The sequence below is a fragment of the Sciurus carolinensis genome (assembly GCF_902686445.1).
Source record: "Sciurus carolinensis chromosome 14 unlocalized genomic scaffold, mSciCar1.2 scaffold_124_arrow_ctg1, whole genome shotgun sequence".
Taxonomy (NCBI): domain Eukaryota; kingdom Metazoa; phylum Chordata; class Mammalia; order Rodentia; family Sciuridae; genus Sciurus; species Sciurus carolinensis.
In genome coordinates, this window is record NW_025920109.1 from 2186594 (window position 1) to 2212466 (window position 25873).

At 33.4% G+C, this 25873-nt stretch overlaps 1 protein-coding gene across 1 annotated transcript in view; it reads left to right on the forward strand.

Annotated features, from left to right (window-relative positions):
* Positions 1-25873, forward strand: part of LOC124973324 (zinc finger protein 260-like) — a 154201-nt gene that overhangs the window by 106043 nt on the left and 22285 nt on the right.

The following is a 25873-nucleotide window of genomic DNA, read 5'->3' on the forward strand; positions in this document are numbered from 1 at the left end:
ATACATCTATCTATTTGGTGAGTACTTGCTCCAATAAATGAGAATTTTTTCCTCATTTGTGACACACACAGTCCCATCAAATAATGAATATGTGAATCATTTTTCTTTTGGATCTCCAGATTATGTTTATTTTTTGAGGTGAATTAAGTTCACACCAAAGTTTGCTGTCAGTATTTTAACAGCCACATTGCTGTATAGGTTCAGGGTTCTATCCCACTAAAATCCATCACACAGTCTTATTAACTAACCTGTCTTGGGGTTCCAGCTTAGTGCTTGGTTTTATTTACTGATTACACCACATAGAAAAGTGGGACATCTGCCACTCCAACTCTGGGAAAACCAACTAATATACAACCATATAAATGAAATGAAGGCCATCTGGATGGTTTCGACACTAATTTTTATGATGCAAATTTATAAACTGATTTTGTAAAGGATGAGGTTTTAAAAATGTATTTAACTTATGTTTTCAATCAGCATAAATTAAAATGGGTCATCAGTAGTCATTAAAAACAGTCAGAAATAATCTGCATGAAGAAAAAAAAAATCCTGCAAATGACTATTAAGTTGGAAGTATTGTTTTTGATGTGTAAGAGATGTTCAGAATGCTCACATTTGAAAAATTCCTCAACTTTTTTTAAGTATAAGAAACCACCTTGAGTGGTGTCTAGATTTTTAATGAAGAATGATGATAGAGTTTGGATTAAGTATCTTGGACTGGTTTTAAGCAGAGCTTTGTACCAGATTTGCCGAAGCATCTGTCCAGCTTGGTATCCTGTGAAAGTTTGTTATTTTCTGAGTAGACATTCTTATAGAGTATTGTCTTTAAAATCAGATTATCTCTTCTATATTGAAAGCATTTTTATGTTTTCTAATTTAAAAACTAATATTTTCTTATAGATATTGTGCAATAAAGCTGAAGTACAATGTGTGGTTTTTGCAAAATGCTTTAACAGCTGATAAAATTTTACCTTTGTAAAATTAATATATTGTACTGGTAAAAAATAGTTTTAAATTATATTTAGAAAAGCTAAAAAAAGTAATAAGTTAAATAACTTGCATTATGTAAGTCTGTCACAAAATAAAAAGCCTCAATAAAAATGCAAAATAATAGCAAAAAGTTATGAAACTCATGCAAGTGATTTTTGCAAATATTATTAAATATTGACAATCACCAGTGCCAATGTTACTATCAGAAAATTTGCATTTACACCATATGAATTTAAATGTTTTCTATTTTTCCATGTATTCTAGGAAGCTCAGAGCTTAATGTGAAACTCCATCCAACAAATATGTTATATTTGTGACTTCCTTTTACTATAATCTAAGTTGTTATTTCTATGCTTTGTATTTTAACTCAGTGTTTAACTTCCTTTTCTTATTTTGAATTAGAGCAAAATAGTGATACATAATGGTTGGGTTCATCATTCCTTCAGAAAAACATTATTTTAGTGGTTCTATTTTTTATACATCACATTAGAATTCATTTTGGCAGTTTAGAAATTGGACTATAATTTACTCTAATCCAGTTTCCTCTACTACTTTTTTCCTCCCTTCCTCCAACTAATTTACCTTGTCCTGTATTCTTTTTCTGAGCTTTCTGGTATTTACCTATATATTTTTAAATAACTTTTGTGGATATATATGATAGGGAGATTCAATTTCATGCATTTATATATGTATAAGAGAAAGTTAAGTCACATTCATTCTAATGTTTTTACATTATCTCATCACTTTTCTCTCTCGTTGACCTTAATATGGTCCAATATTTTTTTCTATTTTCATGAGATTTTTCACCTACTTTTTTTCTTTGCCTCTCCATTTTTCCACTTTTTAAAAATAGATTTTCCATATCCAAAGAAACATTTGAACTTTGGCTTCATGTCTGTGCTATTTCACATAGAATAATAGTCTATTGAAGCACATATTAATCATCAAATGCCATAGTTCCATTCATTTTTATGATTGAATAATATACCATTGTACGTATATACCAGACTTTCTTTATCAACTCATCTATTGAAGGGCAACTAATTTGATTCCATAGGTTGGCAATTTTGAATTGTGTTGTTATAAACATAAATGTGACTGCCTATTTTTTGTATGCTGTGTTTAAATACTTGCTATATATTCAAATAGTGGTAGAGTGTCACAGAATGATTTTATACCTTTTGTTTGCTTTTTAAAAGTTCATCATTATCTTTTAATATTTTTGGCGGGGGGGTCTGGAATTCCATCCAGTGCTTGACAAAGATCCTCTGGAGGATGATTGCAAAGGCTCATCCTAAAAGGAATTGCCAGATGTTTTGCTCCAAAGCATGGTGTTTTCTCTGATAATATATTACTCATTTCAGTCTGAACAGATTGCTTAAGGGGATGAAGGGAATACAACAAAAATTCCAGAAAATATTACCTACAATCTGAAAAACAATGGGTCTTTACCACTAACAAAATTAAAAATAATTTTGCAACCGTACAATGAGTCCCTGAAAGCCTCTGGAGAAAATAGTTGTAGATCTGCCTTTGTCTTCAACAGGCTGGTTAAATTTTAACAATGGTTTTGTTCATGTGTGGTGGTGAGGTATAAGAATAAGGTTTCATAACATTCCTTCCTTCCTACAAAGAATATGTCACCCCTATAATAAACGTTGGTACACAATTACAATTGGGACTGCTGCCCTACTGTACCCCTTAACTCAGCAATTCAGATATTAACCAGATTGACCTAGTAGATACAGTCACATGAGATTACTTGTCTATTGTTTTAACCGTGAGAATAATAAGAATATTCTTAGGTCACATAGAGTTTAGATATTAAGGAAGTAAATATTGTATTAGTTCACCGATGTAGTTAGATATTCTTAAAACAATTGTGAATAGGTAAGGATAATCTGTAAGGTTACTGTTTTCTCATAATTTTCTGTTCCTTGTTAAAAACAATTTCTGCCTATGCTTTGAAAACTTCTTTAATATTAACCACAAGACTGCCATTATAGCCTGAAGAAAAATGTATATAAACCCAGCCTTCCCCAGAATAAAGTGGGATTGATTGCACCAGAACTAGAGTCTGTGTCTTTCATTCTCCATCCATCGCTGACGCTGTCTCCCCGTGCCCCGTTTACTGGTGTGGAACCCATGGACTCCTGCTAGGGCTGGACCCCGGCAATTTTTAAATAATTTATTCATTTTGATTGATTATACACAAAAGGGGTAAAATTTATTTCTCTGGTTTTACATGAAGCAGAGTCATACAATTTGTGCATTCATACATATACCTAGGGAAATGATGTTTGCTTGATATATTATTTTTCCTTCTCTCACCCCTTCCACCCCTCTTGTTTTCTATAAAATCCATCCTTCCTCCATTCTTGCTTCTGTCCCACCACCTATTATGTATCATTCACTTATCAGATAAATCATTCCTCCTTTGCTTTTTTTGAGATTTTCTTATCTTACTTAGCATGATGTTCTCCAACTTCATCCATTTGCCTGCAAATGCCATAATTTTATTCTTCTTTATGGCTGAGCAATATTTCCACAGTTTCTTTATCCATTCAGCAATTGAAGGGTATCTATGTTGGTTCCACAATCTAGCTATTGTGAATTGAGCAGCCATGAACATTGATGTGGTTGCATCACTGTAGTATGCTGATTTTAAGTCCTTTGGGTATAGGCCAAGGAGTGGGAGAGCTAGGTCAAATGGTGGTTCTATTCCAAGTTTTCCAAGGAATCTCTACACTGCTTTCCAGAGTGGCTGCACTAATTTGTAACACTATGCAGTATATGAGAACACCTTTTTCCCCACATCCTTGTCAACACCTATTATTGCTTGTGTTCTTGATAAATGCCATTCTAATTGGGGTGAGGTGAAATCTTAGGGTAGTTTTGATTTCCATTTCTCTTAAATCTAGAGATGTTGAACCTCATAGAAATAGACCAAGCAATCATTAAATTCATTTGGAAATACAAGAAACCCAGAAGAGATAAAGCAATCCTTAGCAGGAAGAGTGAAGCAGAGGGTATCACAATAACAGAACTTCAACTATAATACAGAGCAATAGTAACAAAAACAGCATGACACTGGCATCAAAATAGACAGGTAGATCAATGATACAGAATAGAGGACACAAAGATAAACTCAAATAAATACAGTTCTCTCATACTAGACAAAGGTGCCAAAAACATACAATGGAGAAAGACAGCCTATTCAACCAATGGTCCTGGGAAAATTGGAAATCCATATGTAGCAGAATGAAACTAAACTTCTATCTCTCACCCTGCAAAACTCAATTCAAGATGGATCAAGTACCTTGGAATCACACCAGAGACCCTGCATCTTATGGAAAAATAAATAGGTCCAAATATTTTTTTTTTTTTTATTGAGGCATCATCACACTACAATCCAGAGTTGTGGCATCAGTTTACAACCCCACCCAAAATATGTTTCCTTTTTGCACACATTCTTGCCTCCACATATTATTTGTATTTTCATTTATTTTTATTACTACTGAAGTGATAGTCAATGGAGACTATGATTTGTCATTGCCCAATTGCTAGAGATGTTTAGCATTTTTTCATAGATCTGTTGACTCTATACTATTTGAGTAGTGTCTTTTTCTTTTCCCATTTGTTATTTGGCTTATTAGTTGTCTCTCAAATTTTTGAGTTCTTTATGCATTCTGAATATTAACATGTTATTATGGGAGATTTATTTTTTATGGGAGATTTATTTTTGAAAATTTATTATGAAATTTATTATTAAAGTATTGGCTTCATTCATGTGATTTTTCTCCTTTTTTTCTAAACTTATTATTTTATGACTTCTGATAGCCTTTTGAATCCTTTAAATGTATAATCTTGTCATCAGCACATAACTTGAATTCTTTATATCCTATTCATAGCACTTAATTTCCTTCATCTGACTAATTGCTATGCATAGAATTATAACCAGTAATTTGAATAGGGATGATGGGAGTGCACATTCTTGCCTTGTTCCTGTTTTTAGAATAAATGACTTCAGGTTTTTTGATTTCAGTATGATGTTGTTCTTGGATTTGTCATGTGTAAGCTTTACAATATTGTAGTAGTTTTCTTGTATTTGTAGATTTTCTAGTACTTTAAACAAGACCTGAAACTATACTTTTTCAAATTCTTCTTTCAAATTCTTTCAAATTTTCAAATTCTGCATCTATTGAGATAACAATGATTCTTGCCCTTAACACCATTTATGTTGATAGTTTATTGATTTTAAAATGTTTGAACTTATATCCCTGCAATGAAAACTGCTTGATCATATTGCACTTAAAAAAAAAAAAGATCTTGTATTTAGTTTGGAAATGTTTAATTAAAAACTTGGATTAGTTTTTTTTTTTTTTTCATCTGGTACAACTGAGGCTATCCAGACTTAACATTTATTTGTTGTAAGGTTTTTGGTAGCTTGATCAATAACATTATATGACCTTATTCTGTTCATATTGCCTATATCCTAAAGATTTAGCTTGTGTAGGTCAAATGTCTCTAGGAATTTTTCAATATCTTCAATATTTTGTTGCTTATTTGCATATAAAATTTAAAATATTTTTTGATCCACTGGTATTTAGTAGTGTCTGTGATTAAATTTTCCCTTCAATTCCATTTTCTTAGTTTAGTCTTTATCTTAGTTAGTTTTTCTGAGGATTTATTAGTCTTGTGTTTATCTTGAAAACACACTTTTTAACTTATCCACTTATAGTGTTTATATTCTCAATTTTATATTTCTTGACTGATTTTTTTATTTCCCTTCTTCAATTGAGTTTAAAGTTGGCTTGTTCTTTTATTTAGTTCCTAAGTTGTAATTTTAGATAATTTATTAGGTATAATTCTCTCTAACATTTGCACTTAGTGCCATTAGTTTTTCTGTTATTACTGATTTTCCGCTTCACCAAATATTTTGTTATGTTGTATAACTACTTTTATTCATTTTAAAGATTATTTGTTTTCCTCTGATTTCTTTTCTTATATATTTTTCAGTTGAAATTTAATTAGTCTCCAGGTATTAGAGATAACTTAATTTTATATCTTGTAACTGATTTTTATAGTGGTGACACATACTTCCTGCCATTTGTTTTATTTATAATGTTGAATTCAAAATTCTTTCTCCTTTACTTAACTTTTTTTCTAGTGTGATTAATCTGCATGCCGGCTTTCATTTTACATTAAGTTCATATAATGTTTCATTGAGTACTTTTTAAAACAGGCTTTGCAAATATTAATTTGTGGGGTCTTTCCATCCAGCCAGGAACCACCAAACAGCTTCAGCAAAAGAGTTGATGAAAGACCTCAAGAGACCAGTTTCAGAGAACTCAATCTACTTTATTGTTTCATAGTCAGGCTTATATTGTCAAGCAATCTCTGGGCAGAATATGTCTGAGAGTAACACAAGTGCTCTTAAAATCAGGGTCACAGATAGGCCTTTGAAACATAAACAATATATCTAATTACTCTTGATGGAGATCCAAGACTTGTTGGATAAAGACTAAGGCTGCATGTGAGATTTTATTTAAGTCATTTTGGATGGTAAATGCTTTTGATGTGAAACTGGATAGATTGTTTACAGTCTCGGCAGTTTGAATGTTTTGAGTGAGCAAGACAGTGGCAATGGCTGTGGTGGCTAGGGCAGTAACCAGGGCAATAATGAGGCCAATGGCACACCTGGTGCAGTGCAGGATTTCATTCAGAAGATTCTTCACCTCCATGTCCCATGGACTCTTCCGTTCTTGTGACATGCTTACCAGAAACTATATGGCAAGAGGAATTCTAAGAATAAACACACATTTAGCTTTCATAGCAGGATTTAAGCAATTAAAAAGCCAGCATGAACAGTTATACATACAAGGGACTTGTTCAAAGGTTATATTTGGACTTCCCATCTTATCAATTATCAGCATAGTGAAGTGTGGTGTGACACAAGTTTGAAATGTGTATGAGTGTAATTAGGAAAAAAATTAATGGAAAAAGTAGTTCCTGTATTACTAATATTCATATAACTGACACCCCTTTTATGGGTCTCATAGCAAGTAATATGGGTGTAAGATCTATTGTGCAAAATTTATTCCCTGCATAATTGTCAGTTATAGATTGTTCACAGTAGCATGTTGCACAATATCCCTGGTGAATTTTGGGTGTATCTGTTATATTACAGGGGGCTGCACTCAACCAGGCACACAAATGTTGATATAATCCAGAAATGTTTCTACCACCTATGAGATAGGCATTGAATTAATGCATTGATTCCAAGGTATGGAGTTATTATCTGAGGAGGATAATCCAAAAAGAGTGATTGGGAAGCTTGACAATGAAAGCTTTTAGCATATACCACTGGGGGGTTTATGAACATTGATCCTTTTAGTTTTGATCCTTAGATCTAAAAAGGTTAAACCAATATAGGTGTAGTTATATTTATCTACAATTCTCCCTTCAGCAAGGGAGAAGAAAAGAGGTTGGTTTGGATTATAGGTGTCATTTGTAATATCCAAGAAACAAATAGATCTATTAGACAATGATATGCTAGTATTTGATTTTATGGTAGTTAACATCATATTTAGTTCAGGGTCAATGACAGTTGAGTCAGTAGAGAAGAATCTCAGCAATGCTCCTTCCCAATTTGCTACTACCCAATGTGGTGGTCTGGTGATCTACGCCTAATTTACCTTATAATTAGCTTCACTGCTTGCTGTTAGAACTGTATATAGCAACACTACCATTATAATTCTTGGAATAAGGCCCCCACTGGGTGAGGGACCATTTATGGTACCTTGCTCAACTATGTCTTTAAGATTACCCCAGGTTACTTTACATGAGACTTGTCTGTTCTGTTGTGTTCAGCACTTCAGGGGTCTCTCTTCCAATGATAGTTCTTTCATCTTCTTTGCTGGTGGTTTGAGGTATCCAGAGCTTGAAATTTCTAGTAGGTACACAGGTAGGTTGAGGCTCATCCTCTGGAATGACACAAGTAAGCCCTTGACCCATTGTTAGAGGGGACCTGCACATTTCAAATGTTGGTTAGGGAGTCCTTTTATAAAACCAAGAGGGTCCTATGAGGGGAGCCCAATGCTTATGGGCTACTGTTTCTTTTGAAAAGTTTGATGTGGTGAGAAACTTAAAAAAAAATAATGTATGGAATTATGTGGGGAGCTAGTATTGCTTTACCCACTCTGGTTTTGAAGCATTGTATTTTCATGAAGGAACTCAACTATGCCTTGATCTTAGGGGTTATAAGGTATTTAAGTCACAAGATTTATTGTCAAAATGAGCAAAATTTTTATAGGTGTTGTTTATATAGACTGGATCATCATCAATTTTAATGGAAAAAGTGACTCCCATGATCCCAAAACAACTAAGTAAATGAGAGATAAACCTTTTCATGGTTTCTCCAGAGAAGGCATAGCTACAACAAAGCCTAAATAGGAATCAATGATTACATGTATGTATTTAAGTTTGCCAAAAGGAGAAAAATGGGTGACATTCATTTGCCAAAGAGCATTGGATTTCAGCCCAGGAAGGTTTTACTCCTGAGGGCTGTAGGAGTCCAATGGGAAAAAATGGAGCACACCTTTTACAATCCCTAGCTAATTGTTTACAAGATTCCTTAAGAAAGGCTGGGAACAGCCTATGGAGGCTTTAGGTGGATTGGTGGAAATATGTATGTAAATTGCAGGCCTTGTCAGTTATTTTCATGGCCTTTATGGACCAAGTAAGTTGATCCACTGTCTTAGTGAGATTCACTAATGGTTCTGGTAAATGAGAATGTGCCCTGATTGATAAGTTGGATACAAAGAGGGCATCTTCTTGCTTCTATCATAGTGTGGATGCTAGAAATCAAAACATCTAGTGGTTTGGTTAGATCTAGCTTCAACAAGCTTAAGCAAGCTGGGGAGTTAACTGGACACAATATTGGCTATCTGAAAACAGGTAGAAAACTAGAAGTTTTAGATATTGGGGGAAAACAATATCTTGTCTGTCTGAAACATCTGTTGTTTATTGGAGATTACATCCAAAATTACAATGGCAATGGTCCCATTAAAGGTGGCATCAGTGAAAACTAACATAGCTTCACTAATGGGCTGAGTGGACACAGGGTTTATATACTGTAAGGTTAATTGGTTCAGAGTCTGGAGGAATTTATCTTGAGTCAGATGACTGTCTGTTATGCCTGGGTAACCTTTTTAACATATATGGTATAGAGAGATTATTTTGTAGTAGAAAGTTTAATTACTCTTTTGAGATCAGGAGTGCCATTATATCAGGCTGTAACCCATAAGTGCCTACACTCTGCATTCTTGGACTTTGTACTAATGTGGTTAGGGCATTGAGTGGGCTGCAGGTCTTAGGCATATTGTTGGAGGGCAAATTTACGCCTTCCAATTTAGGTTGTTTGGGTTGTCACAATACCCATGTAGGAAGGCCTGGGGTTGCCAAATTTATAGCATACAGATTCTTATTTGTATCAAATATGAATAATTATAATGTCCCAAATGCCTCATTAACCAACTGGATTCCTTGTATTGCCTCAGGAGTTAATATCCTCAAAGAATTTGTAGGTCGCCTTTAAGGCAATTGAATAAAGGAGTAAGTTGGGCTGTAATAATCTTAAGCAAGGGCTTTACCTAGTTAGTGTGTCCTAATTGTACCTAAAGATCATTTAAAGTTTCTTAATCTGGAATGTGAATAGTGGGCCCACTAGGGCATATGGTGTTAGGTAGCACCATTGTGGCCAAACGAGTGCAAGGTGTGATTTTTTTTGTACCTTTTCAACTGCTATACAAAGTCTGATAGACTTTAAGTTGTTCTGTAGGATTATTAAGGCTTGTTCTCTATCATGCTCCTTAGTATCACCTAGCAGAATATTATCCATGTAATATGCTACTGCTAAATGTAGCCTAACAATGGTTTAAAAGCCTGTAGTACATACAGTTGTCATATGGTTGGACTATTTTTTAAACTCTGAGGGAGGACTGTCCACTGATAGCTTTGTGTTGGTACCATGTTATTGGTGATAGAAACGGTGAAGGCAAATTTTTCTCTAACTAGTGGATGTTGTGTAATACTGAAAAAGCAGTCTTTAATGTCTAAAATTCTAATAAGATGACCCATGGGTAAATTGGTAGCTCTTGGTAAACTGGGCTGTGTAGTGCCCTTTTTTTTTTTTTTCATAACAACATTAATACCGCTGAGATCATGGAAAAGTCTGAATTTTCCTTTTATTTTCTTTTCTATGATGAAAATGGAAGTATTATATGGAATGATAGAGAAATATATATGTCCAGCTTTCAATAGTTTCTTTATCAGAGACTTTAAATGTGACAATTTGTCTTTATAGGCCACTGTTCAATCCAGATAAGTCCTTCATGATGACTTTGTATTTAATAAGAGGTTCTGAATGAACACTGACCCTTAGAAATGGGATTGTTTTTCTTTCACCTCTCACAAGTTTAGATTGTTTAACTCTGTGTCTACAATATCTTCATAAAATGCCTTGTAATCAGTAGTAAGAACAGCTCCCATGTGCATAGTTCAGAGAAAGGATTAGACTCTGATCATGGATGGGGACCTGACTAAGGCAGCTGGGGACTGTTAAGGTTGTCTGTTTTCTCCTCATCTATCTGTAATTGCTACATGAATTTAGATATTGAAGAGTAAAACTTCTTTGACTTAACTATCCCTATTTTAGCTTCTGTCTTTTCCTATTGTGCATTGAGAGGTTGAGCCTCTGCCCTTGATGTTACAGTAAGATCTGTCTCTTTCTTCTTGTGTTCCCTCTCTTGACTCCCTATTTCTGCTGGTATTGTGGCCATGACATGAAAAGGATGGAACCCATGGTGGCACAAAGATTGTTGGATGGGTGTCATGAGGGGGAAAAAGTTAGAGGTAGGAACCATCCTTGTCTGACCTATTCTTGCCTAGCATTAACTGTGATTCTCTCCCACATCTCTGGATCTAATACATCAACAGTTTTAAACCTAGGATTAGTGTTTAGTATTATATCTCAACATTTTTTGCTTCCTTTATTTAATGTTAGTCCTCCTATGCTATGAAGGGTATAAAGCAGTTGTAGTTGAAAGTTCTTCATGGAGCTGGTAAATTGCCCATACTTCCCCTAATTTCTAGGGTGTCCTACATCCACACCTACCTGCTTTCTTCAGGTACCTGTTTGTGGCACCAAATGTGGAGTCTCTTGGTTCAACCTGGATGCTCTGAACAGCTGAGGAGGGTGTGGTGATGGAGTCAAAGAATTATCTCCAGAGACCAGTTTCAGAGGTCTCAATCTACTTCATTCTTACATAGCCAGGCTTATATTGCTAAAAATTGCTGGACAGAATATGTCTGAGTGTTGGAAGGCCGAATGGTTTTCCAACATGTGCAGGGATAAAAACCAATGGACTAAAAATCACTGGCAGAAAAAGAAGAGGAAAACAACATGCTGAGGATAAAAGGGGTGCTAGGTTACCATAGTGATGGGGCTCAGTGTGGTTAATGATCCAACCACAGTATCTGAATTTAGTGCTGAGACATGAGAGTCTCTCAAATAGGCAATATAAAACTTTTCACATTTCATGTTCTCAACATTAATTTATTTAAATTCTGTTTATTATGGAGTGCTTCAATTTCATTTTGAACTCTGTAGGAAACATTTTTGCTGGGTACAGTAGTGTTTATTTGCATGTTATTTCTTTTGCATTTTTTAATGTATTAATCCAAACCCTCTTGTCTTTCAGAGTCTGTGTTGAAAAGAAGCATTAGAATTTGAATTGGTTTACCTCAAAATGTAACCATTCACTTTGTACTTGTACCACAAAAATCATTTATTCAATAATTAAAGCATTTTTAATATAATGTGCATTGCAATAGATCTATTGTAATTCAGTTGATTTGGAGTCCTAAAAATATCTTCTTTTGAATTTACATATCATTCATAAAAGTTGGACAATTTTTCAAGTTCTTTATTTGGAATTTTTGTTTATCTTGGTAGTTTGTATTTTGGAGTATTCATCAACCCTAATGGTTCTTCAACTTGGCTTCTTGAATATTCTTTCATGGTATCTTCACATTTTTAACTTATGGTCAACTTTAGATATAGGTTTATAGTGTATGTCTTTTATTCCTTAAAAAAAACTTTATTCAAATTAGTCTAATCTGGGCAGGAGTTGTGAATCCATTGGAGAACCCATCACAATCATATATAAATAAATAAATAAAATTAAACAATCCATTTCCAAATTATATATATATATATATACACACATATATATAATATATATTAAAGTGGTGTAATCTGTTCGTCATGCTACATACTGCATTTTTTTCTATCAATAATTTGTAGGATTCTACTTTTGATTTAAAATTTTTTAATTGCAAAATTGTTTTATTTGTGATTATTTGATAAACATGACTGTGGAGTTTTTTTTGATATATTATGCAAACATGAAGTGTGTCTTATTCTAATAAGAATCTCATTCTTGTATGTTATATGTGGCATTTCACTGGTAATGTATTCATATATGATCATAGGAAAATTATGTCTGATTCATTCTATTGTCTTTTCTATTCCCCTTCTCCTCACTTTCCTCATTTCCTTTTGTCTAATCCATTCTATTATCCCCTTCTTTTGTGTGTCCACATAAACATATCAGAGAATATTTGGAATCTGCCTATTTTAGCTTGGTTTATTTTGCTCAGCATTATAGTATCCAGTTTTACTGCTTTGCAAACAAATGGCATAAGTTCATTTTTCTTTTGGGCCAGGTTGCAATCCATAATGCATATATACAACATTTTTCTTTATTCGTTGATCCATTGAAGACATCCACTTCGGTTCCGTAAGTTGGCTGTTCTGAATTGAGCTGCTATAAATATCAATGGGGAAACAACATTGTAGTATGCTAATTTCACTTCTTTTTGGTATGTACTGAGGAGTAAAATATCTACATCAAATTGTGATTTGAATCTATGTTCTCTGAAGTAGCTTCATACTGTTATCCATAGTAGTTGCACCAATTTTGAGTCCCATCCGCAAAATATGAGTTTATCTTTTTCCCAATATCCACACCAACATTTATTGTTTCTTTTATCCTTGATAACTGCCATTCTGACTGGAGTGAGAAACATCTCAGCATTGTTTTAAAGTGAATTTATAAAATTACAGAGATGTTGATTTTCTTTATTTATTTGAAAATCATTTGTATTTCTTCTGTGAAGTGTCTTTTGCTTTCTTTTGTCCACTTATTGATTGAGTTATTTATTGTTATTTTGGGTGTTATTTTATTTTTGTAATTCCTGAATATTAATGCTCTGAGGTTCAGTACTCAAATATGTTCTCCAAATCTGTACACACTCTCTAATTGCTCTTGATTGTTAACTTTGCCATGAAGAGGTTTTTAATTTAAATACTATCTCATTTATTGATTATTTATTTTATGTCTTCTGCTTCAGGAGTTCAGTCATTGAAGTCAGTTACTAAGCCAGCATGTTCTAGAGTTTGGGCTACATTTTGTTTCCAGTAGTTGCAATTTCTCTGATTTAATGACTAAGTCTGTGATCCATTTTCAGTTCATTTTTGTGCAGAGTGAGAGATACATTTAATTTATTTCTATTATATATGAAATTTCCCAGAACCAATTTTTGAAAGAGCTATTTCTATACAATATATTTTTATGACAACTTTGTCCAATCTGAGATAACTGCAATTATGTGAGACTTTCTCTGTCTTGTACCATTGTTTTTTTGTGTGTGTGTTTTTGTGCCAACACCATGTAATTTTTGTTACACAGATCTGCAGTATATTGAAAAGGTTATCTCTGGCTTCTTTTTTCTTGATGATGATTTCTTTGAGTATTCTGAACCTCTTAATTTTCTAATAAAATTAGTGACAACATTTTCTATTTCTATATGAAGAATATCATTGAACCATGAGTATTTCATTAAATCTATATATTGCTTTTGGTAGTATGCATATATGACAATATTAATTTTCCTTGTTCAAAAACATTGGTGTTATTTCCATGTTCTCGTGTCTTTTTCAAATTTATTCTTTAGTGTTTTGTCATTTTCACTGTCATCTTTACTATTTGTTAAGTTGATTCCCAATTATTTTATTTTGTTTTTTGAGGCTATTGGGAATGGGGCAGTTTCTGTAATTCCTCTGTTGGATGGTTAATTATTGGTGTATAAAATTGCAATGATTTGATTATATTAATTTTTATTCTGCTATATTGAAGAATATGTTTATGAGTCCTGAAATTTCTGGTGGAAATCTTCCATGGATGGACTGTTTTGTTGGCAATAGGAGCAGATTGAGTTCTTTTTTAACTGTTCATATTTTAAAATTTCTTTATTTTACCTAATTGCACTGTCCTGGTTTTCTAGGAATATTTTGAATGGAAGTGTTGAAAAAGGGCATGTCTGGTCTTTTCCTGTGTTTAACAAAAATTATTTCAATTTTTCTCCACTTAGAATTAGGTTAGTGTAGGCTTCATCAAATGGAGCTTTTACAATGTGAATACATGTTTCTGCTATGCCAACATTTTTATTTTGTAATGTTTTGAGAATAAGTGCATGCAAAATTTTGCCAAATTCTTCTACTTCATCTATTGAGATAGGCATGTGATTCTTGTCTTTAAATCATTTGATGTGATGAATTAGAGTCTGTAATTTCATATATTGAACCAACCTTGCAATCCTGGAATGAACTGCATTTAATTATGGTGCACTCTTTCAAGTATAGTTTTATATGTGATTTGCCAGCATTTTATTAATAAGTTTTGTATCTATCTTCAAAAGGGATTTTGACCTGAAATTTTCTTTCCTTCATTGTGTCTGTTTGATTTTAGTATCAGAGTGTATACTAGTTTCAAGGAATAAATTTGGAAAGGCAACCTTCTCTTCTGTAGTGAAACAATTGAGAAGTATTGGTATTACCTACTTTGAAAGGTCTGAAAGAACTTAGATGAGAATCTGTCCGAGGGTGAGCTTTTCTTTTGTGGTAGATTTTGAAGACACATTCAGGTTTATTTCTAAAATAGATATTTTTAAATTTTATATATCCTTCTGATTTAGTATGATTAAGTCATAGGTCTACAGAATTTTTTTTTTTCGGTGCTGGGGATCAAACCCAGGGCCTTATGCTTGTGAGGTAAGCACTCTACCAACTGAGCTATATACCCAGCCCTAGATTTTTTTTGAGAATTATCTATTTCTTTGCAGTATAGAGTATCAAAATTGTATTTGATTACAATCTATTTCAGTAGTGCTCATGTTTATATTTCCTTTTTCACCAAAATATTAGTAAATGGAGTTTTTTATATTTCTTCATTAGCATTACTAAAGCTCTACCACTTTTACTTATTTTTTTCAAAGAATCAACTTTGTGTTAGGTAGTTATTTTTAAATTTATATTTCATTTTCATTGAATTTAGGTATAATTGTAATTATATCCAATCTTCTGATTTTGTTGTTATTTTCTTCTTTCCCAATGGCTTTGAGATATACATTATCATATTTGTTTTGTGACTTTCTACTTCTTTAATAAAAAAGCTCAATGTATTGAACTTTCCTCTTAGTACTGCCTACATAGTGTCCTTGAAAACTCTGTACATGGTGCTATTTTTATTTATTCCTAAGTTATTTTTTTAAAATTTTATCCCTAATATTTTCTTCTATACATCAATCAATATATAGCATATTTTTTAATCTCCAGGTGACACATTAGCTTCTACTTTCAATTTTATTTTTGATTTCCAATTTAATATCCTTTTAATCAAATAGAATGCAAAAAATCTCTAATTTGTATTTGCTAAGAATTGCTTTGTAGGCTGTGTGGTCAATTTAAGAGAAGAATCCATGTGTTGCTAAGAAGAAAGAAAATATATTCAATCTTTGATGCATGAAATATCCCATATATGTTTGTTAGTCAAAATTATTTGCATTTCTACAACTTTTCTTTACTTTTTGATTGAAGGATCTATACAGCAATGAGAGAGGTGTATTAAACTTACCCAATGATATTGTGTTGTGATCCATTTAATTATTGAATTTAAGAGTGGTTTTCTTGTTGTATGTAGATGCTCCATTGTTTGAGGCATACATATTTATGACTGTTACTATTGTTGATATAAATTTTCCTTAAAAAACACAAAAGACATTCTTTGAATCTTTTGATTAACTTTGGCTTGATGTCCACTTCATCTGATATGACGATAGAAACCCCTACTTTTTATGTGATCCATGCAAATGATACAATTTTCCCATTTTTTTATCATCAGTCTGTAGAGATTTTTGCTTTTATCTCAAAATACAGAGTAAGTGTTGAGAAAAAACAAGAAATCAGCAAGGGAGTTCTCAGCAAAATGGGTGAACAACAGCAACAACAAAAAGACAGACTTTACTTGAATTAAAACTTGATTTTCTGAGCAGACCAGGAACTCAGATGTTGGATATAATAAAATAAGAAATAAAATTCCAGCAGCACATTCACTTCCATGGCCATGCAGGCAGAAAAGCAAGCAAGGGTGGTCTGTCCATTAGAAAAGTGGAGTGATAAGTTCACTAAATATTCCACATTTTAAGAGACCTGAGATATGTCTGAATATGGAGTATTTAAAAGCATTACCCTACTAAACTGAAACTCATGCTACATACTAATCATGTGTAGGAAAAAATCCACCACCTCTTAAGGTGGCATGCAGAGAACAAAGGAAGGTACGATTTTGCACTTGCAGCATGTAAGACAGTAGCTGAGGAAACAGATTTCTAGCAAATTCATATTTGGAACTTGTAGCCCCAACTTGGAAAGATGTATTTGGCAGGGAATACCGAAGAGAAGTGGTAGGAGATATTGAACTTGGATTTTAAACCATAGACTATAAAATGTGAAGGCTAAAGATGATGTAGGGGACTAAAATTTAGCTCTTTCACCACATGAGTGGAATACGCATGAGATTCCCTACACTACAGTTTTCTAGCATGAAAAAGCAATTACTGGTCCCTCGAGGTGTGCTGATTTAAAATATTCAGAAAAATTGGCATTCAATGAAGATCCTACAGCCCACATAATGCTAAACATAATTTCCAGGAATTATGCCAATGGGATTATGTTTCTCACTTCAGCAGTGCAGAGAGTGAAATTTCATGCTTCTCATGACTCTGCATAAAACTGTTAAGAAGAGAAGCTGTGAATCTTTTGAACTACAACAGAAAGAATTTGTTAACTTCATGTATATTATTTCTCCTTTTTTCTTTTCCTTTTTCCTTATTACGCTATGTAATACACAAAACTAGATTTCATGTACATATATCACAAATCCTGCTGTTTTTAATAATTGTCACTTTCTAAGTCTGATGAGATAAGAAATATTTCAAGAGTCTTGTGATCTAGTGGAGCTAATTTGATTTTGGAATCAGACACAGCTCATCCTGAGTCCCAGCCCACCTGCTTATTAATTGTGGGAGTAGGTCCACAGAAGGAAACAGAAATTACAGCTTGACCATTATGTCTAACCCCAAATTGCCAAATAAGTTTGTATTTTTATGTATGTAAAAAATAGTCAGCCCAATGAAGAATGCAGTCTATATCCCTAACCCCTAAGAAACCCAAGTTGTTTTTCCTGCTGTATAATACCTGCAGTGTGAAAAACCTGTGGTCATTATGAAGTAGAAAGAATGATCAACTTTTGGACTCTACCTATATTGAGCTCCCTCCTCTCACTCAGGATCTTGTTTCTTCTGAATTTTCACCTGAGGAGAAATATTATTGGGGAATTGTATCCCTCAACACTAGCATATAAAGAGATATATCAGGTCCTTTAAGTCCCTGACAACAAGAGACCCATAGCCCTCAAACCTGGAATGTGACTACTATGAAATGAGGTATGATGGAGAAAGTCAAACTTGATCATGTAGTTCCTAAACATGTTCTTCATTTGTAGTATTTTATAAGTCACATAAAGGTAATATTCTGGAAAGGTTGTGTTATGTTATTAATATCCATTTCAACTCTTTCTTTTTATGCTGTTAATGTGAATACTAGAAATATTTAAGTTACATTTGTGCCTTAAGTGTTGTTTTCAGTAGATAATGTTGCTTTAAGAGGTTGTTCCCATTCAAAGTTTAGTCGGTCTCCTAACGAGAACAGAGAGCAGAAAAGTTAAATAACATTTCATAGTACTTGTAATATTATTTTCATTCATGAACAAAATACTGGCATATAAAATCCATAAACTGAAATGACCTTGTGCATTAAGTTAAATGGAAGTGTTCTGCTGGTTGGACTAGATCCCACATTTATAAGGAAATATTGCCTTAAAATAGCAGTAGCCTGAGGCTTTGGGGAGTAATTCCCAAACCTAAAAAAAAAAAAAAAAAAAAAAAACTGCTACGAAGAACATGTCATTCTGGTCTTATTCGTGCCTGGATTGGATATTATTTGCTGTCAATCACAGAGAATGCTCCCTGACTCGAGGGGCAGGTCTGAGGCCCTGTCCAATTAGGAACACTTAAATACTGTCCAATACTGTTTGCTTCCAGGGAGTTGGGGGTGGGCTTCCGCCTCCTTCCCTATTTCCCCTGAGATCGCCATACCAGTCATTCAACTCTAGGTTTCACTGTACTTCAGAGTCCCAGGTTGCTTTGCTGCGCAGGGGTTGAAGATACCTAGGGACAAGGACTGGCTCCTGAGCACCAGGAAATGGTGAGTGGGCATTGGCATCATGAGACTGGAAAGGGAGGCTGTTGGAATAGTGAGACTGACTGTGCAGGAACGGAAGCTGGCAGACCTGTATTCTCTGCACTCTCTGTAGTCTGCAGGCCTGAGCCCTCCTGTTGGGAAGTGCACCCTTAGCCCTGCTGGCCATTCAGGTGGGGAGCACATAAGTGGCAGAGATGTTTTCTTGGTTCCTTATCCTTTTAGGTCATCCTCAACCTCTACCTCTAATACTATTTGGCAGGTGTGTGCCTGTGGCTCAGCAGCTAACTATTGACACGTGGGCCCATTGTCTTAATCAAATCTTCACATGCCATTTTCTGGCATGAGAGAAGCTGTGGCCTATAGGAATCTTGTTTCCTCCTGATCTAGCCAATTTTCATTCTCACTTTCTTTTTTCTTTCCATTTCTTCTTATTTTTTTGCTGGAAGTTGACCCTCAGGATACTTTACTACTGAGATATATCCCTAGTACTTTTTATTTTTTATTTTGAGACAGGGTCTATGTTAGTTGGTGACATTGGCCTTATTATGGTTTGATTTATTTAGATTTTTCTATTGCAATTAAGTGTATAATTTTTACATACATATGGATTCATATATGGATTTAGTTTATATTGTGATTCCTTAATGATTATTAAAATAGTAAATTTCATAATACACATGAATGTTAGGTAATGATAAATACTCCTTTTGTTCTTATAATTGAAAAAATTTTGGCTTGGCTACAGTTATATATATATATATATATATATATATATATATATATATATATATATTGTGAATAAATTTTAGAACTTTATAATTTGGTTTTTTATTTCATTAAAAGTAAATCATGTTGATCTTTTACTATTGCATTGTAGTATACATAATATTCAACTTCATTTTGACATAATCATACAAGTAAAGAATATAATTTGCTCCATTTCAGTAACCAGTAGTTCCTCTTTCCCTCTCCTCCTATGTTCCTCCTCTTTCATTTATTTATAGTTTTATAAATTATTGCTTTACAGATATACGTAAAAGTAGAAACTACTATGATGTATTCATATAGGCACATAACAACTTTACAGGGATATATTGTAGGTTAATTTGGGGGAAAATTGTTTTCTTTGTAAAGATTAGTTTTATCATCTACAATGGGATGTGTGAGTTTTTATGTGCTGATATTTGTTTCCTCAGAAGTTCTACATTTTTTTCTAAATATATATATACATGTGAAATATCACATACATATTGCACATATAAAACTTAAACATGGTGTTTTATATTATTTCTTAAACTGGATGTACTATAATTAAAAATGTGACTAGCTCCTAGGAACCATTTTTCCCCACAGATTATTATTTATTTCTTCCAAGATGTAAATTCTCTTTAACCATGCACCTCAAATTTTAGGGTTGGTGTTTGAGTGAGAAATGTTGTGTTGTTACATGTTATGGTCACAAATGCTGTAATTTCCATTATTCTCTGTGACAGTGAGCATCATACATCTTCAATAGCAAGAATTTCCACAAATAATAATAAACTGTTGAGTTTATGAATATTCACTTGTTTCATGTTATCATCAATTTTATTTAGTTGTGTCTATGATGAAATTTTATTTTATATTTCTCTAATTATTTTTTAGTATTTCTTTAGATTTTGAATTTCTTATGATTATTGAAATCTTAGCTATAGCAATCCCTTGTATTAATTGGAAATTCAAGGTATTTGCCTGCATTTCTTCTTTTGTTTCTGGCTTTAAAGATAAGAAAATGTATCCAAAAAGGCAGATAGATCTGGATTTCAAGAAAAAAATATTTTGTTTTTAATTAATAAAATAGAATATTTACATTTTTATTCTGCTGGGTTTGCTTTGTAGGTATCTTGTATATTTTGTATTTGGAGGTTATTCCAAATGAAATTCTAGGGCTTATCTTTGGAAATTCTAACAGGAAATAAAAATAAGGAAAATCTCACTTCCCTATTGCTTCAGGAAAATGAATATATTTACTCAAAATCATTGGTTAAGTAAATTGTTGAATGACATGTTCACTAAAACATCCACTCCTCTTTCTTGAAGTTTTTAAAAATGATATTGACAGTGAATCATTCTTTGTCTTATCTGAATTCTGGACTTTATTACAAAATATATAGAATAAGATTTGGCAAATCCTAGAAATATGCATCATAATTTATTTTTTTCTAAATGATATGTTATAGAGACAGCAATGAAAGAACATATATTTTTAGAAATAGTTACATATTTTTCCTTCAAATTTCTAATGAACCTTTTAAATTTATTTCTTTTCTGAGTCATACTCAGACTCTGGGTCTGTGATGGGCTTTTTTGTACCCTGTAATCTTCAAGCAATTACCTTATAAGGAATCTAGGTTGGTAGCTCAGATTTGAATAGTTACTTAACATGAAAGAGGAAAAAAATGTTTTGCTTCTGGGATGTCTTGTTTAAGTACTTTATTCAAAATGGAGAGAAAATAATATTTCTTCAGACACATCCTCTACATCAGGAGCAAACCAAACTTTGAGGAGCTTCGAAGGAATTTCATATAGTTCTGCCCCTGTGTAGTACTCTCTTTGCAGCTCAGTTGACATTTAATATCCAGAAACCTGAGTTTTCTCATCTCTAAAATGGGAATGATTTTAGAGGACACAAATGTATCAAGCTTGTCAAGGAGGCTAATAACACATGTATGTGCTATGGCCACAGCTGACAAACCACCTGGAAAATGTTGTGCAGATACTGATTGTTTATGTGCACTCACATGAATTTTATTTCAGAAACTTGTAAAAACCTTTTCACTGTGGGCACCAATGACATCCACATTGCCAACATAAAAGATTGAGTCTTCCTGTCAAAATTCCAAATTCTTATTCTCTGGTGCTTCAAGGTAGTATAACTAATTGTTTCCTTGAACTGCTTTTACTGTGTCTCCCTAATAAAAGAGTTGTCTGTTCAATGCTTCTATCACCCACAATCAGCTATGTTTAGAAAATGACATAGAAACCTGTATTTTTTGCTGGTTTGTAAAGGAAGGTTGACATTGCTTCTGACTTGTGTCATTCCTTGTTATAAACTGAACCAGGATTTCCACAGGACTGAGAAAAGTCATCCCATAAATAATCAAGTATATAAAAAGTTTTTGTTTATATGTAACATTGTGTATATTATATATATATACCTATAGGTTTAGGCTACTCTCTTACCTGAATTTTTAAAGTGAGGAACACAATTTCTTACCCCTACTTCTTCTCAGGTACAAAACAAAAGGAGACACACTGCCCTGAGTGAAAGCAGGGAACTTTAAGCAGAGAGCTTTGAGAGTTAGATTTTTGTCCCTCCAAATCCATTCCAGATATCAGAAAAAAGGAAAAATACATTAAAAATTATATAAATGTGCACATGCACACACACACTCAGAAATCCTGCTTTTTTGAATAAGTGCCACTATCCAAATTCTTAAATAATAAGTAATGTATGAGTCATGTGGTGTCGTAGAGGTGTTTGGGCTTTAAATTATACAAAACTGTTTTTTGTACTCTGGATCAAACCCAGGGTCAGTAAACCACTGAGCCACATCCCCAGGACTTTTTTTTATATTTTATTTAGTGACAGATTCTTGCTAAGTTGCTGAGGCTGGCTTAGAAATTGCAAACTGCCTATCTCAGCCTTAGAAGCTGCTGGGATTACATGTGTGTGCCACCATGCCTGGCAAGAAAATTTATCTTGATTTCAAGCCCACTTTCTTATTTATCGGCTTTCATCATAGGAAGAAAAATATCATGGTCTGGAAATTATTTCCAAGGCCAAATTGAAAAATAAGGTGTTGATCTTTAATCCTGAATCCTCACTGACAAGTCAAGTGGGGAATATGTCAGCAGTAGGCTCCAGAAGTTCTGTCCTGTTTTTGAAGAATATATTCAACCACTTCCTGAAGTACTATTTGAGCACATATTTGCCAGCATTCCAGCACATTCCCAGCTTGTGTGGTGGATTATGGAGAAGAGTGATCATCAGAATCCCAACTCCATGTATTGTTTTCTGCTATAAGGAGAGCTATGGTCTGTGTCTGTAGGTGTTTCAGATCTTTCTTCCTGAACTTGTTTTCCTTTTTTGGTGGGATGATGGTACTGTGCTTTAAACCCAGCAGTCCTTTACCATTAAGCTACATCCCTGGTACTTTTTATTTTACTTGAAACAGAAGCTGAGTCTGGTTTTGAACTTGTGCCCAGTCTCATGAGTTGCTAGGATTACCAGTGTGTACCACCCTGGCTGAATCCCCCTAAATATTCTAAACAAATGGGAAGCAAAATGTGAAATACAGAACCCTGTCTCCCAGCCTATGCCTTTATATATATGTCAATAAAATTCTAAAATTCCCCCTCCCTGTCCATATTTCCTATGAAAACTTCTTCTCTGATCAGTATTATCAATAATTTTCCCCTATTACATTTCAATTAATGCAGTATTTTAATTAATCAATTAATTATTATTATTTTTTTTTACAAAGAAGTAGGCAGAACTTTATAAATAATTTGTTTTCTGACTGGGTTCAATGGCTCATGCCTACACTCCCAGAAACTCAGTTGGCTAAGGTATGAAGATTGCAATTTCAAGGTCAACATCAGGAATTAAAGTTGAGCATAGGCAACTTGGAAAGACCTTTCTCAAAATTTTAAAACTCGGACTTGTTGTGCAGCTCAGATTTAAAATGCCCATGTGACAAATCCCCAGTACCATAGAAAATGTTAAAAACAAGGGCTTTCATTGCTGGTTTTTTATGAGTATTTCACATGATAGAAATTAGAGAAAAATCACTTGACCTTTGCAAAAATACATGCTTGTGCTTCTTTTGTCTGAAAGGCCAGACACCTTGTCACATGTCTTTGTGTTCAGAAGTCCCAGGGTGGAATTTATGGTCAGAAGGTTCTCCTTCCCCCCTCTGATATTTTCCTGGTACTGTGTTTCAGAGCTTTCTGATATGAGGATCCCACAGTTGACACACCTAAAGTCTCTTGAGAGTCTAGTGAATATCAATACTTGGATCTTATTGTGTAAGAGAGCAGACTAAATTTAGGCACTCTAGTTTTTCATGGAAGTAGTTGAGTGCCCTAAAATCTGGGAGAAATCTCCTGGTTTGTCCTTCATCAAAGGTCATTTCAGTTGTTCCCTGAGCTTGGCTACTGTAAATAATGCTATAATGAAGACTATAAAGGAACCATTTATTTAACATACTGATTGTAAATATTTTTGGAATACACCAAGAATTATTATTATTGTGTTAATTTTTAAAGAACTTCAACTTTCAAGGCTTTTTAAAAATTGGCTCTATTGAAATAATATTCTAGCACAGTTTGCAAGTGTTTATTTTTTTCCATATCCACATAATTGGAGTCCTGGCTGTTCTTCCATTTTTTTGATAGTAGCTGCACTCAGGCTGCAGAAGTTCTCATAGTTGAGTGGTGCACTAAATTTATGCTAAAAGCTAGAATTTAGGCTGCCTTATACTCATTGAAAGAAGGTGATGTGAACCTATTTTAGAAATAAACAGGAGTCTGTACTTTTAATCATTTTTCTTCACTCCTGGTGGAGATTGCAGCCCATTGAAATTCTTGCATGCCAAAGTAGAGCCACATTTTGTGATATAGAGAGATATGCACCTCTATATTTGTCATTGCTCCCAAATCCTCGGAGATTAGAATGTAGTACATTGATTGGAAAAAGTTGAATTTTGGACAAATTCCTTACAGAAAGAATTGATTAGCCCTGGAGTTATTATTGAGGTGTGCTGAGGAAGAGGGCTCATGATGTACTTCCTTACCAATATGGCTGCCAGTTGTAGACTGTATTTTTCTTCTTCACTCTTTGATATTGGATAGATAGAAATTCAACTATTAGCAACATCATTTTGCACATTATGCTGGCAAATGTCTCTTAGAAAAAAGTAGGAAATTTGAGATATAACTCCTCATCCTCCCTGGTCCCATGGAATAAAGCCCATGGATCTTGCAATTTCATAGAAAAACACTCTTTTTCTCTGATCTTGATAATCATATATATCTAATCTCTTTCTCTGTCTGTACAAGTTATGTTAAAATTCAAACTACAAATAGTTTAGAGTTAAATGTGCTATATTTATGACCCAAAGTGTCTTCCTCTACTCACAGTGACAGTGGATTGAGGCATTCTGTCCCAGTTATAAGGATCATTAAGGAACACTAACATCGTAGTATAACCCAACTTTTCCAACTGATCTGATCATAGATTTTTATATGTTTCTAATTAATTTATAAATTTAAGAGGTATCACACCAGGAGTAGATATTTATTTGGTGTGTTCATGATTGAATCAAGAGTCAGGAGGTTCATATTCTGCTATATTTTTGTAATCATCCCTTTTAATATCTGCTTTCTGTTGGGCAGCGCTGGGGTATAATTCCAGTGTTACACACATTCTGCACATAAACTCAACCAGTGTCCTGGGCCGCTAGTTCAAATATCTACTTTTAGGCTATATTATATCATTTATTCACATTAAATAATTTTCTTGATATAATTGATTTTATATAGATAAATTATAGACTTTATTGCACTTAACAATAAACATAATGTTTACATACATATGGATTTACCTTTGTAATTTTCTATATTGTGAATTCTTGATCTTTATATTACCACAGTACTATACTTTTATAACATATTTTAGTATCGGGTAATGATAGCTGGTAATTTTGCTTTTACATTGCATAGAGTTCTCAGCTAATTATATACATATGTATAATCTTCCAGGAGAATTTTAGATGTTTTTACTTTGCTCCATTCTTAAATTTTGCTGGGATATTATTATAGATTGGCTTGGGGAAAATAGTCGTTCTTACAATGATAGTTTTACCATGTATACATAGGATGTGCAATTGGATCTTTGATGTACTTCTGTGTATTTGTATTTTCTCAAATTCTGTATGTTTTTAAATATGCTTACATATGAAACACAACATTCATGTGACATCTTTATAAAATATTCATGGTGTTTTTTGATATTTATAAAACTGGATATAACAGAAAATGTTTCTGGTTTCTAAAACCATTATATTCCACAGTTTAGAATTTCTTTCTAAATGTACATCCCCTTTAATCATGACC